This window comes from Oncorhynchus masou, chromosome 33 (genome assembly GCF_036934945.1).
Source record: "Oncorhynchus masou masou isolate Uvic2021 chromosome 33, UVic_Omas_1.1, whole genome shotgun sequence".
NCBI lineage: Eukaryota > Metazoa > Chordata > Actinopteri > Salmoniformes > Salmonidae > Oncorhynchus > Oncorhynchus masou.
The window spans coordinates 15,171,441-15,187,751 of record NC_088244.1 but is presented as its reverse complement, the minus strand read 5'-3'; the positions used below and the strand labels follow the sequence as shown (position 1 = coordinate 15,187,751).

The window sequence follows — 16,311 nt, the reverse complement described above, 5'->3', positions numbered from 1 at the left end:
CTACCATCAGTAACACACTACGCCGCCAGGGACTCAAATCCTGCAGTGCCAGACGTGTCCCCCTGCTTAAGCCAGTACATGTCCAGGCCCGTCTGAAGTTTGCTTGAGAGCATTTGGATAATCCAGAAGAAGATTGAGAGAATTTCATCTGACCATATGACACGAAAATAGAACTTTTTGGTAAAAACGCAACTCGTCGTGTTTGGAGGACAAAGAATGCTGATTTGCATCCAAAGAACACCATACCTACCGTGGAGCATGGGGGTGGAAACATCATGCTTTGGGGCTGTTTTTCTGCAAAGGGACCAGGACGACTGATCCGTGTAAAGGAAAGAATGAATGGGGCCATGTATCGTGAGATTTTGAGTGAAAACCTCCTTCCATCAGCAAGGGCATTGAAGATGAAACATGGCTGGGTCTTTCAGCATGACAATGATCCCAAACACACCGCCCGGGCAACAAAGGAGTGGCTTCGTAAAAAGCATTTCAAGGTCCTGGAGTGGCCTAGCCAGTCTCCAGATCTCAACCCCATAGAAAATCTTTGGAGGGAGTTGACAGTCTGTGTTGCCCAGCTACAGCCCCAAAACATCACTGCTCTAGAGGAGATCTGCATGGAGGAATGGGCCAAATACCAGCAAAAGTGTGTGAAAACCTTGTGAAGACTTACAGAAAACGTTTGACCTCTGTCATTGCCAACAAAGGGTATATAACAAAGTATTGAGATAAACTTCTGTTATTGACAATACTTATTTTCCACCATAATTTGCAAATAAATTCATTAAAAATCCTACATTGTGATTTTCTGGATATTTTTTTCTCTCATTTTGTCTGTCATAGTTGAAGTGTACCTATGATGAAAATTACAGACCTCTCATCTTCTTAAGTGGGAGAACTTGCACAATTGGTGGCAGACTAAATACTTTTTTGCCCCACTGTATATTATATATATTAGAATGTTTAGGAAGGTTAGATGGTTAACCTCTTGATCCTGCTCCGTAGTATACTGTACCCCTCTGCTCTGTTCTGACCCTAATTGATTATCTGTGTTGTGTCTTTATGAGGCGATTCCCCCAAACACAAAGGGTCTCTGCTGAAGCAGCTGACAGAGAAGAATGCTAATATGGATTGAGACAGGGAGAGGGATGTGGGAGAGAGGGAAAGAACATATATCTCATTTAAAATGGAAAGAAAGAGTGACAGAGGAAGAGAGCTGGAGAGAGCGCATTTCCCGGGCATGTGCCTCAAAACCAAATGTTACCTGGCTCACCACTCCCCCCTGGACTTGAACAGCATTTACGATCAGGTCCACCTATACAAGGCAGCAATCCCAACTTTTACTAGGACCCTAAAGGACTTAACCCTCAACCGTAGCCCCAACACCTCACATAGAAGCAACGGACACCCCACCCAGACCAGCGAGACCCCCCCCCCCCAGGACCTGCACCAAGAGGATCCACACCAAGTGGTCCTACACCCAGACCACCATCAGACACATCCCCACCCCAACCAGTCGACCTATAAAGGTTGGGGAAGGTCAAGAGCCATGCGTACTCTGAAACATAACTCAACCAAGCTGCACTGCTTCTTAACACAGCGCGCATCCAACCCGGAAGCCAGCCGCACCAATGTGTCGGAGGAAACACCGAACACCTAGCGACCTGGTCAGTGTGCACCCGCCACAGGAGTCGCTAGTGCGCAATGAGACAAGGATATCCCTACCGGCCAAATCCTCCCTAACCCGGACAACGCTAGGCCAATTGTGCGTCACTCCATGGATCATGGTCGCGGCTGGCTGTGACAGAGCCGGGGCTCGAACCCAGAGTCTCTGGTGGGACAGCTAGCACTGCGATGCAGTGCCTAAGACCACTGCGACACCCGAGAGGCCCTAAAACAGGAACATTTTACATGAAATTAATAAGGAAATTATCTCAACAGATAAACCTAAACTACCTAAAAGAAACATCCCTTTTTCAGGACCCTGTCTTTCAAAGATAATTAAAAAAAATCCAAACAACTTCAGAGAATGAACAGAATGTTCAATGAACCATAAACAATTAATGAACATGCACCTGTAGAGCGGTTGTTAACCTCTTTCAGCTAGGGGGCACTATTTTTATGTTTGGAAAAATAACGTTCCCAAAGTAAACGGCCTATTTCTTAGGCCCAGATGCTAGAATATGCATACAATTGACAGATTAGGATAGAAAACACTCTAAAGTTTTCAAAAATGTCAAAATACTGTCTGTGGGTATAACTGATATTGCAGGCGAAAACCCGAGGAAAATCAAACCAGGAAGTGGCTTCTATTTTGAAAGCTCCATGTTCCATAGCCTGCCTTTGCTCCATTTAAAGAGATGTCAACCAAATTCCTTTTCCTATCGCTTCCTCAAGGTGTCAGTCTTTAGACATAGTTTCAGGATTTTATTTTGAAAAATGAGCAAGAAAGATAACATCGCGTCAGGTGTTCGCATGAGTTCGCACGCGCTGTGTTAAGAAGCAGTGCAGCTTGGTTGAGTTATGTTCGCATGAGTTTTGCTTGCGCAACAGAGCTTGGGCAGCCATCGTCTCTCCCTCTCCTACTGAAAAAGAGAGTGCTGGTTGATATATTATCGATTATATATTTTAAAAACAACCTGAGGATTGATTATAAAAAACGTTTGACATGTTTCTGTGGACATTATGGATACTATTTGGAATTTTCATCTGAGTTGTTGTGACCGCTCGAGCCTGTGGATTTCTGAACATAACGCACCAAACAAAACAGAGGTATTATGGATATAAAAATAATCTTTATGGAACAAAAGGAACATTTATTGTGTAATTGGGAGGCCCGTGGGTGAAAACATCCGAAGATCATCAAAGATAAGCGATTCATTTTATTGCTTTTATGATTTGTGACCAAGCTACTTTAATGCTAGGTGTTCATAATGTGTTGTCTAGTGATCGATAAACGCTTGGATTGCTTTCGCTGTAAAGCATATTTTCAAAATCTGACACGACAGGTGGAGTAACAAAACGCTAAGCTGTGTTTTGCTCTATTGCACTTGTGATTTCATGAATAGAAATATGTTTAGTAATATTTTTTGAATGTGGCGCTCTGCAATTCAGAGGTTGTTGATGAAAATTATCCCGCTAACGGGATGGGTTGCGTCAAGAAGTTAAGACACTAACAGCTTACAAACGGTAGGCAATTAAGGCCACAGTTATGAAAACCTAGGACACTAAAGAGGCCTTTCTAATGACTCTGAAAAACACCAAAAGAAAGATGCTCAGGAGTCCCTGCTCATTTGCGTGAACGTGCCTTAGGCATGCTGCAAGGAGGAATGAGGACTGCAAATGTGGCCAGTGCAATAAATTACAATTACTGTCCGCAATAGGCTGAGAGAGGCTGGACTGAGGGCTTGTATGCCTATTGTAAGGCAGGTCCTCACCAGACATCAACGGCAACAATGTCGCCTATGGGCACAAACCCATTGTCGCTGGACTAGATAGGACTGGCAAAAAGTGCCCTTCACTGACAAGTCACGGTTTTGTCTCACCAGGGGTGATGGTCGGATTGGCGTTTATCGTCAAAGGAATGAGCGTTACACAAGGCCTGTACTCTGGAGGGGATCAATTTGGAGGTGGAGGGTCCATCATGGTCTGGAGTGGTGTGTCACAGAATCATCGAACTGAGCTTGTTGTCATTGCAGGCAATCTCAACGCTATGTGTTACAGGGAAGACATCCTCCTTCCTCAAGTGGTACCCTTCTTGCAGGCTCATCCTGACATGACTCTCCAGTATGACAATGCCACCAGCCATACTGCTCGTTCTGTGTGTGATTTCCTGCAAGCCAGGAATGTCAGTGTTCTGCCATGTCTAGCAAAGAGCCCGGATCTCAAACCCATTGAACACGTCTGGGACCTGTTGGATTGGAGGGTGAAGGCCATTCCCCCCAGAAATGTCAGGGAACTTGCAGGTGCCTTCGTGGAAGTGGGGTAACATCTCGCAAATCTGGTGCAGTCCATGAGGAGGAGATGCACTGCAGTACTTAATGCATCTGGTGGCCACACCCCTCCCTTTGTTCAGGGACATATTATTCCATTTCTGTTAGTCAAATGTCTGTGGAACTTCTTCAGTTTATGTCTCAGTTGTTGAATTTTGTTATGTTCATAAAAATATTTACACGTTAGGTTTGCTGAAAATAATTGCAGTTGACAGAGGACGTTTCTTTTTTTGCTGAGTTTATATACCCCCAATAGAATCCTCATACTTTAACGATGACAACTTCTCCATCCGAGAGGGGGAGATCAACCATTTCCAGGCCCAGGGACATGTACTAGTCTGACGATCTAAATGCCAGAACTGGAAAAGAACCTGACACTCTTAGCACACAGACAGCATGTCCTCCCAAATATACCCTTAGACACAACCACCAACAAAAAGTAGTCACAACGACTACAGCTCTGTCTCTCGCTGGGTCTGTACATAGTCAAATGGTAGGCTTTGAGGGGACTCTTACGGTAGGTACACCTACAGCTCATCCCTTGTCAGTAGTACAGTAGATTACTTTATCACAGACCTCAACTCAGATACTCTCAGAGCATTCAGTCAGCCCACTGACACCCCTATCAGAGCAAAATCCCACTCAACTTAAGCAATGCTCAAATCATGAGGCATCAAAGCCAAAGGAACTGCATAATATTAAGAAAACCAAAAACTAATTCAATCCCTTCGAGACAACTTCCTACTTAGCAGTAGAAATCCTAGACCATATATTTGATCTTTCAGCTTCCGTATCAAATCCAAAATGTCAAGCAGACAACTTAAGAAAATGAACAACAATAAAAAGGTTTTCGCGTTCTTCATCAAACCAAAGACAGAAATTGAGAAACCTATCCAACCAGAACCTGAGCCTACACCTTCACGATGGTAAATCACTAAAACAATACAAACACACTACGGAAAAAGGAACAGCACATCAGAAATCAGCTCAATGTAACTGAAGAACCCATAGAATGTAAAATGCAAACCCTCCAACCACAACATGCCTGTGGTGTTGATGGTATCCTAAATGAAATGGTTAATATCCAGAACACAAAATCCAGTTGACGACACTTACATTTTTTAACATCCTCAGCTCTGGCATCTTCCCCAATAATATTTGGAACTAATCACCCTAATCCACAAAAGCGTAGACAAATTTGACCCCAATAACTAACGTGGGATATGCGTCAACAGCAACTTTCGGAAAATCTTCTGCATTATCATTAAAAGCAAACGTGTACATCTCCTCAGTGAAAACAATGTATTGAGGAAATTTCAAAATTGGCTTTTTACCAAATTACTGTACAACAGCGCACGTGTTCACCCTGCACACCCTAATTGACAAACAAGCAAACCAACACAAAGGCAAAATCTTAACATGCTTTGTTGATTTCAAAAATGCTCAATTTGGCTTAAGGGTCTGCTACACAAATTGATGGAAAGCGGTGTTGGGGGAAAAACATACAATATTATAAAATCCATATATACAACCAACAAGTGTTCGGTTAAAATTGGCTCTGGCCTTAACACGTACATTTCTTTCCACATGGCCGTGGAGTGAGACAGGGATGCAGCTTAAGCTCCACCCTCTTCAACACATATATCAACGAATGGGCGAAGGCACTAAAACAAATGTGCCACGCCCCGACTCACCCTACTAGAATCAGAAGTCAAACGTCTACTGTTTGCTGATGATCTGGTGCTTCTGTCCCTAACCAAGAAGGGCCTACAGCAGCACCTATATCTTCTGCACAGATGAAAATAATAGTGTTCCAAAAAAAGTCAATTTGCCAGGACCACAAATACAAATTCCATCTAGACACAATTGCCCTAGATTACACACAAAAAAAGACACGTACCTCAGCCTAAACATCAGCGCCACAGGTAACTTCCTCAAAGTTGTAAACAATCTGATAGATAAGGCAAGAAGGGCCTTCTATGCAATCAAACGAACCATCAAATTTGACATATCAACAGGCTAAAAATACAACCACAAAAGGGCAATAGAACCCATTCCCCTTCATGTTTGTGAGGTCAGGGGTCTGCGAACCAAACAGGAATTCACAAAATGGGACAAACACCAAATTAAAGACTCTGCATGCATTATTTGGTGTCTCACCCAGAGGATATTTTTGCAGAGCAGAATTAGGCTGATAACCGTAATGATCAAAATCCAGAAAAGAGACGTTAAATTCTACAGCCACCGAAAAAAATAAGTGATTCCCAAACCATCCATAACAAAGCCATCACCTACAGAGAGATCAACCTGGAGAAGAATCCCCTGAGCAAGCTGGTCCTGGGGCTCTGTTCACAAACACAAACAGAGCCCCAGGACAGCAATACAATTAGATCCAACCATATCATGAGAAAACAAAAAGATAATTACTTGACACATTGGAAAGAATTTACAAAACAGAGCAAACTAGAATGCTATATTTGGCCCTAAACAGAGAGTACACAGTGGCAGAATACCTGACCACTGTGACTGATGAAAAACTAAGGAAAGCTTTAACAGACTCAGTGAGCATAGCCTTGATATTGAGAAAGGCCGCCGTAGCCTGCCTACTCTTGAGAGCCAGGACTGTGTATGTGCACACTGCCCACAAAATCCAGAAGAGAAAAAAAATAAAAAAACAGAAACTGCAACAATGATCAGGGGAGAGACAAATCTCCAGCCACGATCACAGACTCACATGGCTGCACTTGATAGAGGAGAAAGAACAAAAATAAAACGCCAAACTTTCTGACCTCCAGTTCTGCCGTCTGTCCAATAAGAACATCTTATACTGATGGCCCCTCCCATTCTGTCCAATAGGATTATTGTATACTGATATGCCCCTGCCCACCCTTCTCCCATCACTGCCCCTTGCCTAGTTCCTAACCTCCTGCCAAATGTATGACCATATTAGAGACACATATTTCACTCATATTTCGCAGACACACAAATAATTCAAAAGCATATCCAATTTTGATAAACTCCCATATCTACTGGGTGAAATGCTAGTGTGCCATCACAGCAGCAAGAACACCATTGTAAATACAACCCATATTTATGTTTATTTATTTTCCATTTTGTACTTTAACAATTTGCACATCGTTACAACAGTGTATTATAGACATAATATCACATTTAAAATGTATCTTTTCCTTTGAAACTTTTGTAAGTGTAGTGTTTAAGGTACATTTAAATTGATTGTTTCATTTTCGTTTATTTATCTATTTTACTTGCTTTGGGAATTGAGAGAGATAGCATGCAGTAGAGACAGACACGCAATAAAGAAGCACTAATGTCTTTCCTAATTGTTTCCTGTATTTTTCTCTGGGGAGTCAGAGAGCAGAAAACAGGCCTGTTTCTCTCCCTTTAACCTACTGTCAACCTTCCCACATGACAACCTGCACCACATATAGGCAGCACCACACCACATATACAGTTGAAGTCGGAAGTTTACATACACTTAGGCTGGAGTCAATAAAACTTGTTTTTCACTCCACAAATTTCTTGTAAACAAACTATAGTTTTGGCAAGTCAGTTAGGACATCTACTTTGTGCATGACACAAGTCATTTTTCCAACAATTGTTTACAGATTATTTCACTTATCATTCACTGCATCAGAATTCCAGTGGGTCAGGAGTTTACATACACTAAGTTGACTGTGCCTTTTAACAGCTTGGAAAATTCCAGAAAATGTCATGGCTTTAGCAGCTTCTGATGGACTAATTGACATCATTTGAGTCAATTGAGGTGTACCTGTGGATGCATTTCAAGGCCTACCTTCAAACTCAGTGCCGCTTTTCTTGACATCATGGGAAAATCAAAAGAAATCAGCCAAGACCTCAGAAATAAGTCTGGTTCATCCTTGAGAGCAATTTCCAAACGCCTGAAGGTACCACGTTCATGTGTGCAAACAATAGTACAAAAGTATAAACACCATGGGACCACGCAGCGGTCATACCGCTCAGGAAGGAGACGCGTTCTGTCTCCTACAGATGAACGTACTTTGGTGCGAAAAGTGCAAATCAATCCTAGAACAACATCAAAGGACCTTGAAACCAGTACAAAAGTATCTATATCCACAGTAAAACGAGTCCTATATCACCAAAACCTGAAAAGCCGCTCAGCAAGGAAGACGACACTGCTCCAAAACCGCCATAAAAAAAAAACCAGACTACGTTTTGCAACTGTTTGGCCATAATGACCATCGATATGTTTGGAGGACATGCTTGGGGGAGGCTTGCAAGCCAAAGAATACCATCCCAACTGTGAAGCACTGGGGTGGCAGCATCATGTTGTAGGGTTTATTTGCTGGCGGGGGCGACTGGTGCACTTCAAAATAGATTGCATCATAAGGATGGAAAATTATGTGGATATAATGAAGCAACATCTCAAGACATCAGTCAGGAAGTCAAAGCTTAAATTGCAAATGCGTCTTCCAAATAAACATGACCCCAAGCATACTTCCAAAGTTGTGGCAAAATGGCTTAAGGACAACAAAGTCAAGGTATTGGAGTGGCCATCACAAAGCCCTGACATCAATCCTATAGAAAATGTGTGGGCAGAACTGAAAAAGCGTGTGCGAGTAAGGAGGCCTACAAACCTGACTCAGTTACACCAGCTCTGTCAGGAGGAATGGGTCAAAATTCACCCAACTTATTGTGGGAAGCTTGTGGAAGGCTACTTGAAACGTTTGACCCGATGCTACCAAATACTAATTGAGTGTATGCAAACTTCTGACCCACTGGGAATGTGATGAAAGAAATAAAAGCTGAAATAAATAATTTTCTACTATTATTATTTCACATCCTTAAAATAAAGTGGTGATCCTATCTGACCTAAGACAGGGAATTTTTACTAGGATTAATGTCAGGAATTGTGAAAAACTGAGTTGAAATGTATTTGGCTAAGGTGTATGTAAACTTCTGACTTCAACTGTAGGCAGCACCGCACCACATATAGGCACCAAATCACAAGACCAAACAGACCAAAAGAATCAAGAATATCTAAATTGTTATTATTCATTCTGTCAGCACAAGACCTGGGTTCAAATACTGCTTAAAATATCTCAAATACATTTGAAGTAAGTATTCTGATTTTGTTTGATTTTAATATATTTGTATGTATTTGGAAATACACTCCCATGTATTTAACCTAGGTATTTGAAAATAATGTCAAATAGATTTTGGTAGACTATTTGGTTTTTACAAAGAACCATTCAAATAAAATTACTTTTTTGGGGCTGTGTATTTGAAAGTACTCAAATACACAGATACTCTAATTGAACACAGCTCTGGTCACCCAAATGAGAGCGCTGGCTTCTTCTTCCACTGTAAATGTTTGGTTAGTGGTTTTAAACAGGTCTGTCCATTTGTCTGGGCGTGGGAACCACATGAGTGGGCTGACTTGTTTGTGTCGTCTGGAAAGTACATGCATAAAGGATGTGGTTAAACTGCTATACCCAGCTCTCACTCACACACACACACACACACACACACACACACACACACACACACGCACACACACACACGCACACACACACACGCACACTAGGAACACCTTTCCTAATATGGAGTTGCACCCCGTTTTGCCCTCAAAATAGACTCAATACATTGAGGCATAGCCTCGACCAGGTGTCTAAAACGTTGCTGGTCCATGTTGACTAAAATGCTTCACACTGTTGTGTCAAGTTGACTGGATGTCCTTTGGGTGGTGGACCATTCTTGATACACATGTGAAAACCCCAGCAGTGTTGCAGTTCTCGACACACTCAAACTGTTGCAACTGGCACCTACTACCACACCCCATCCAAAGGCACTTAAATATTTTTAAACCCTCTGAATGGCACACATACACAATCTATGTCTCAGTTGTTTCAAGGCATAGAAATCCTTCTTTAACCTGTCTCCTCCCCTTCATCTACACTGATTGAAGTTGATTTAACAGGTGACATCAATAAGACATATTTCACTGGAGCCACCTGGTCTGTCTGTCATGGAAAGAGCAAGTGTACATAATGGTACACTCAATGTAGATTAATAGCACAATCAACCACGGCAATACAAAGGCCATATGTTCAGGATTTATAATATCAGCTGCACAGCTGTCTATACATGTAATACTCCTTTAGTAAACAATATACCTATGGTCTACATGTATCCATGTCATAGCCAGTAATTAGCAGAGTTGTGCTAAGTGGAGCACTGCCCATTGTTCATTAGACTGTTGCCTGAGAGACTACAACAGTGGAAGGGAAGGGTAGGACCACTACAACTGACTGATTCCTACAAAGCTGTGTCTATGTCCGCATCGCTGTGTATTAGTGTACGTATGGTGTGTGTGTGTGTGTCACTTGTTAGCTGAGTCACAAGGCCTGAAAGTCGAGGACAATGAGCCTTTGAGCCAAGAGGAGCTTTGTCTCAGTGTGCGTTTCATATCTCTTGATTAATCTCATCAACCAATATCCCATTCCCAGCAGCATTCCGCAAAACACTCGCTTTCTTTGTGTGTGTGTGTGTGTACACTGCCTTACATGTATGCTATCGTGAGCATGGATTGTGTGTGTGTGTATGTGTGTGTACACTGCCTTACATGTATGCTATCGTGAGCATGGATTGTGTATGTGTGTGTACACTGCCTTACATGTATGCTATCGTGAGCATGGATTGTGTGTGTGTGTATGTGTGTGTACACTGCCTTACATGTATGCTATCGTGAGCATGGATTGTGTATGTGTGTGTACACTGCCTTACATGTATGCTATCGTGAGCATGGATTGTGTATGTGTGTGTACACTGCCTTACATGTATGCTATCGTGAGCATGGATTGTGTGTGTGTGTATGTGTGTGTACACTGCCTTACATGTATGCTATCGTGAGCATGGATTGTGTGTGTGTGTGTGTGTATGTGTGTGTACACTGCCTTACATGTATGCTATCGTGAGCATGGATTGTGTGTGTGTGTGTGTATGTGTGTGTACACTGCCTTACATGTATGCTATCGTGAGCATGGATTGTGTGTGTGTGTGTGTGTATGTGTGTGTACACTGCCTTACATGTATGCTATCGTGAGCATGGATTGTGTGTGTGTGTGTGTATGTGTGTGTACACTGCCTTACATGTATGCTATCGTGAGCATGGATTGTGTGTGTGTGTGTGTATGTGTGTGTACACTGCCTTACATGTATGCTATCGTGAGCATGGATTGTGTGTGTGTGTGTGTGTATGTGTGTGTACACTGCCTTACATGTATGCTATCGTGAGCATGGATTGTGTGTGTGTGTGTGTATGTGTGTGTACACTGCCTTACATGTATGCTATCGTGAGCATGGATTGTGTGTGTGTGTGTGTATGTGTGTGTACACTGCCTTACATGTATGCTATCGTGAGCATGGATTGTGTGTGTGTGTGTGTGTGTGTGTACACTGCCTTACATGTATGCTATCGTGAGCATGGATTGTGTGTGTGTGTGTGTATGTGTGTGTACACTGCCTTACATGTATGCTATCGTGAGCATGGATTGTGTGTGTGTGTGTGTGTGTGTATGTGTGTGTACACTGCCTTACATGTATGCTATCGTGAGCATGGATTGTGTGTGTGTGTGTGTATGTGTGTGTACACTGCCTTACATGTATGCTATCGTGAGCATGGATTGTGTGTGTGTGTGTGTGTATGTGTGTGTACACTGCCTTACATGTATGCTATCGTGAGCATGGATTGTGTGTGTGTGTGTATATGTGTGTGTACACTGCCTTACATGTATGCTATCGTGAGCATGGATTGTGTGTGTGTGTGTGTGTATGTGTGTGTACACTGCCTTACATGTATGCTATCGTGAGCATGGATTGTGTGTGTGTGTATGTGTGTGTACACTGCCTTACATGTATGCTATCGTGAGCATGGATTGTGTGTGTGTGTGTGTGTACACTGCCTTACATGTATGCTATCGTGAGCATGGATTGTGTGTGTGTGTGTGTGTACACTGCCTTACATGTATGCTATCGTGAGCATGGATTGTGTGTGTGTGTATGTGTGTCTACACTGCCTTACATGTATGCTATCGTGAGCATGGATTGTGTGTGTGTGTGTATACTGCCTTACATGTATGCTATCGTGAGCATGGATTGTGTGTGTGTATGTGTGTGTACACTGCCTTACATGTATGCTATCGTGAGCATGGATTGTGTATGTGTGTATGTGTGTGTACACTGCCTTACATGTATGCTATCGTGAGCATGGATTGTGTGTGTGTGTATGTACACTGCCTTACATGTATGCTATCGTGAGCATGGATTGTGTGTGTGTGTGTATGTGTGTGTACACTGCCTTACATGTATGCTATCGTGAGCATGGATTGTGTATGTGTGTGTGTGTGTACACTGCCTTACTTGTATGCTATCGTGAGCATGGATTGTGTGTGTGTGTATGTGTGTGTACACTGCCTTACATGTATGCTATCGTGAGCATGGATTGTATGTGTGTGTACACTGCCTTACATGTATGCTATCGTGAGCATGGATTGTGTATGTGTGTAACTCCATGAAATGTGATTCATCAGTAATTCTATTACCATGACATTCACATTGGTAGAGACCAATAATAACCTTGGTTGCAGAACTAGAGAGACTACAGACCACCAATAACTGAATTAATGTTCTCCTCTTATTTCCGCAGAACACATAAACATAGCTGAGATTCCAATAAAATACTCCTTATCCAAATGCATCCTTATCCACATCAATGTAGCATTTCCTGTGTGTGTGTAATATAGGAGAGAGAGAGATAGAGAGAGATAGATATCTATCTATCTCTCTATCTCTAACACACACACGTATATATATGTATACACACACACACACACACACACACACACTACATGAAGGTGTGAGAACATGCATGATGTGTGAGCATGCATGATGTGTGAGCATGAAGTGTATTGTGTTTGGTTGTACACCGTCTATATGGAAGCGTGTGTGTGTGTACGTATGTACCAATTGGAAAGGCTTTATCTAGTGAAACATTTCATTCAAAGACACACAGCCTTATCACAGTCCTTCTGATACACCACTCCCTCCATATGGAGAGAAATGACAGAGGCTGACAGTATTTGATATAGCCTACAGGCACTGAAATACTCCAAGTCACACACTTTCCACATGCAGGCACCCACTCGTCACTCTGTGCCGATGCCAACTCATGTTATGCCTGAGCCTATCTCAGAGCTCACAGACAAGTCACGGTCTGTGTGTTTGTGTGGGGGTCCATAATGATCGAATCATCTGAGTAATGCTCCTTCTGGGTAAACAACAAAGACAGTAAATCTTTTGGATGAGTCCATCTGAGACCTGTCCAGTAAAACCCTTCTCACATGGCCAGCACTGAACCCTTCTAAGCTTGATGGGAGACCTTGGTCGACCTTGTTCTCCAGAGCTCTGTAAAAACACACTGTTCTCATGTCAAGCTCACCCCTACCTCGCTTCCCTTTATCCTATCCTCTTCTCTCTCCCCCTCTGTGTTCTCCCTCCTCTCTCTCCCCTTCTGTACATTTTCTGTCATGTTTCAACGTTCCACCATGACAACCATCAGTGATGAATGTGAAGCTGTAGAGGAAGAGGGCTCTGGTAAGCTAGCAGCCATCCCAACTGGCATTCTACTGCTGGCTCGCGTTTGAAGCTATGCAGGGTTTGGTATTTTCAATCATTTGATGGAAGGCTAGTATCAGTTTGGTCTTTAAGATCATAATGATTATATGGAGAGGGATGACCAGATCCTAGATCATCACTACTCTGAGATGCTTTGTGAATATGGGCCCTGCAGATGCAGCATTATGTGATGTTTCATATCTGCTCGGCTGTATTTCCATCTAGTACATGTTAATTCTCCTTGGTCATCTGCAGAGATGAAATGATTGAAAGAATGTTAACTGGCTTACAAGAACACGGCCACAAAATACTGCTATGAAGGCAATATTGACCATAAACTCTCTCACACACACAACCTCACACACACAACCGCACACACACACACACCAATAGGAGATGATCCTGCTGGCTGTCTGATAAGAGCTGAAAGGCCAGGTTTACAATAGGAACACACACACACACACACACACACACACACACACACACACACACACACACACCAATAGGAGATGATCCTGCTGGCTGTCTGATTAGAGCTGAAAGGCCAGGTTTACAATAGGAACACACACACACATACAAGACTAAGGCTTTAAAGCTGTCACTCTGAAACTGTCATTTTTACCATCAGCCCATATCAGCACTTCCCACATACCTGCAACAGAGCCTGAGGACATACAAACACAAAATACAAAGAAAGAGAGATAGCTGTTATTGGCAGAGAGGTTTGGAACTCTTATTGGTCTACCAATTACCAAAACAGGCTGATATTTCAGGCAGTGTTTTCAAACAGCTCTAACACCAAAAAGGCATTATCATACTTTTCACACTATTATTACAACCTTATACTTCCGCACTATTTAAAAAAAAAACACAGAAACAAAGTTTGACTACACTGGGCATTTAAACCATTAAGCGATTCAATTGGACCACAAATAATTACAACAAAAAACGCACAATTATGAAGATTGATTGCTGCTATAGATCAGAGAGTATGTCGATGATGACTGCTACTGTAGATCAGAGAGTATGTCGATGATGACTGCTACTGTAGATCAGAGAGTATGTCGATGATGACTGCTACTGTAGATCAGAGAGTATGTCGATGATGACTGCTACTGTAGATCAGAGAGTATGTCGATGATGACTGCTACAGTAGATCAGAGAGTATGTCGATGATGACTGCTACAGTAGATCAGAGAGTATGTCGATGATGACTGCTACTATAGATCAGAGAGTATGTCGATGATGACTGCTACTGTAGATTAGAGAGTATGTCGATGATGACTGCTACTATAGATCAGAGAGTATGTCGATAATGACTGCTACTGTAGATCAGAGAGTATGTCGATAATGACTGCTACTGTAGATCAGAGAGTATGTCGATGATGACTGCTACTGTAGATCAGAGAGTATGTCGATGATGACTGCTACTGTAGATCAGAGAGTATGTCGATGATGACTGCTACTGTAGATCAGAGAGTATGTCGATGATGACTGCTACTATAGAGGAGAGAGTATGTCGATGATGACTGCTACTATAGATCAGAGAGTATGTCGATGATGATGGACCAAAGAGTAGTGCTCTAGCATCATTAGGAGGTGCTGTTGCAGGTGAAAGGTTCCCGTTGATGCTAAACTATTATTGGATGTCCTCTCTGGAACCGCTAGCCCAGCATGACCACAGTAATTGATGCCGAGAAGCCTGAAGGCAGTCCGAGATCGACATGCTTCACACACACACACACACACCACTTTGCTAAATATAGATGTGAAGGGGCCCCTCTCGCTATCAAGACTGGTCGATACACAAACCCTCCCTTAGATAAACCGATCTGTACTTTCTGTAACAATGGATCCATTGAAACAGGCTCAAGCCTTGCTTTACTGTGGGTCATACAACAACATTAGGGATGATCTTCCTCGGCAACTAAACAAATTATTTTAATGGTCTAGATGAAAATAATAAATGGTGTCAACTTTTATCAGGTAACAATAAATGCCTGCGCCAACGCCTGTCACCTCATCCTCCAACAGAGACGTTTCTTCACAAGTGCTTTAATGTAGTGTCATCTAGTGTACATGTGTTTCGATAGATACACACACACACACACACACACACACACACACACACACACACACACACACACACACACACACACACACACACACACACACACACACACACACTTGAAGAAGTCAGAAGTTTACATACACTTGGGTTGGAGTCATTAAAACTAATTTTTCAACCACTCCACAAATGTCTTGTTAAACTATAGTTTTGGCAGGTCGGTTAGGACGTCTACTTCGTTCATAAACAAGTCATTTTTTTCAGACAATTGTTTACAGGTTATTTCACGTCTCACAATTCCAGTGGGTCAGAAGTTTACATACACTAAGTTTGACTGTGCCTTTAAACAGCTTGGAAAATTCCAGAAAATGATGTTATGGCTTTAGAAGCTTCTGAAGGCTAATTTACATAATTTGAGTCAATTGGAGGTGTACCTGTGGATGTATTTCAAGGCCTATCTTCAAACTCAGTGCCGCTTTGCTTGATATCATGGGGAAATCAGCCAAGACCACAGAATAAAAATTGTAGATCTCCACAACTCTGGTTCATCCTTGGGAGCAATTTCCAAACGCCTGAAGGTAC

General features: G+C 42.4%; 1 protein-coding gene across 1 annotated transcript in view; it reads right to left on the bottom strand.

Annotated features, from left to right (window-relative positions):
• b4galt5 (UDP-Gal:betaGlcNAc beta 1,4- galactosyltransferase, polypeptide 5) overlaps positions 1-16,311 on the bottom strand; it is a 67,945-nt gene that overhangs the window by 16,458 nt on the left and 35,176 nt on the right. The gene's annotated exons all lie outside the window — the stretch shown is intronic.